We start from the raw sequence: 1,546 nt of genomic DNA, 5'->3' as shown, positions 1-1,546 counted from the left end.
GTGGTGCACCATTAGCTAGAGTTACCTTCCGTCATCCATTCAGGTACAAGCATCAGAAGGAGTTGTTCGTTGCGGCTGAGGGTATGTACACTGGTCAGTTTTTGTACTGCGGGAAGAAAGCTAGTTTAATGGTTGGTAATGTTTTGCCATTGAGATCAATTCCTGAAGGAGCTGTTGTTTGCAATGTTGAGCATAAAGTGGGCGATAGAGGTACTTTAGCTAGAGCTTCCGGTGATTATGCTATTGTTATCAGTCACAACGCTGATAACGGAACCTCCAGAATCAAGCTTCCTTCTGGTGCTAAGAAGATTGTACCGAGTGGTTGCCGTGCTATGATTGGCCAAGTTGCTGGTGGAGGTAGGACTGAGAAGCCCTTACTCAAAGCTGGAAATGCATACCACAAGTTTAAAGTGAAGAGGAACAGCTGGCCTAAGGTTCGCGGTGTGGCTATGAATCCAGTTGAGCATCCCCACGGAGGAGGTAACCATCAACATATTGGACACCCCAGTACCGTTTCTCGTAACGCAGTTCCTGGGCAAAAGGTTGGTCAGATTGGTGCCAGGAGAACTGGTCGACGTCGACGTGCTGCTGCTTGTGCTGCTTTTAAGGCAGATAATTAAGTTTATAATATTTTCTACTTTTTGGATTTACCTAATTTCTTAATTAGTTTAGTTTGAGAGAGGTTCGTAGTCTCAGTAGGTTTGTTTTTTTGTTATGAGTTTTGAATTTAAATTATTAGAGTTTTCGTGGAACCTCTTGCTAAACAGAACAAAACGGTATGAATATGTCTTTTAACATCATCACATTTAGCTAGATCACGAAGATTACGTTCTCATTCACTATCATATAAAGGTACCAATAACCTATGTTGTATTAGGCGTTAGGCGAGGCGTCAAGTCCGTCTAGGCGATCACTAATGTGATTTATGCTGTGTTGTGTTAACGTAGGAAAAGAACACAGTCTCCATTAGAATTTCAGAAATAAAACGTAATCAACCAAAAAATAACAAAACAAAAGAAAACAAAACTGAATCCCTATAAACTACCACCAACAGCATGCTCTTTCTCACAATATTAACCTCGCTGAAATCAATGCCTCTTAAACCATCTTCCCTACCAAATCATTCACGTTATTCCTTTAAAACTTATTATTATTTGTTTCCATATTTTCATCATTGATTTCAATGGCGATTGATTTTGCATTAATATTGATATTTCACCATATATAAAGTTTCCATACATTGATCATTCATTGTCTCTATGCGTTGATATTTCCGTGATGTCTCCATTCAATGCACGAATTCGCACTCATGAAGTTTCCATATTTTAACCATTGACTGGGATTGAAGTTATACGTAGCAATATTAATATCTTACAGTGAATGAAGTTTCCATATTTCAATCACTAGTTGACGGGGAGGTCAATATATAGAATATTATTATCTAGCTATTAATGATGTTTCCATATTATCATTGATTGTTTGCTGATGTTTTGTTTCCTTAATAATATTATTACCAAATATTATTATCTAGCTATGTATTATCATT

General features: G+C 37.6%; 1 pseudogene; it reads left to right on the top strand.

The window, feature by feature from the left end:
* The first annotated feature begins 5 nt into the window (after nt 1-5).
* On the top strand, nt 6-620 carry LOC113342491 (annotated as a pseudogene).
* The last annotated feature ends 926 nt before the right edge of the window (nt 621-1,546 follow it).

Source organism: Papaver somniferum, unplaced genomic scaffold (assembly GCF_003573695.1).
Source record: "Papaver somniferum cultivar HN1 unplaced genomic scaffold, ASM357369v1 unplaced-scaffold_410, whole genome shotgun sequence".
Taxonomy (NCBI): domain Eukaryota; kingdom Viridiplantae; phylum Streptophyta; class Magnoliopsida; order Ranunculales; family Papaveraceae; genus Papaver; species Papaver somniferum.
This window is presented reverse-complemented; position numbering and strand designations above follow the sequence as displayed.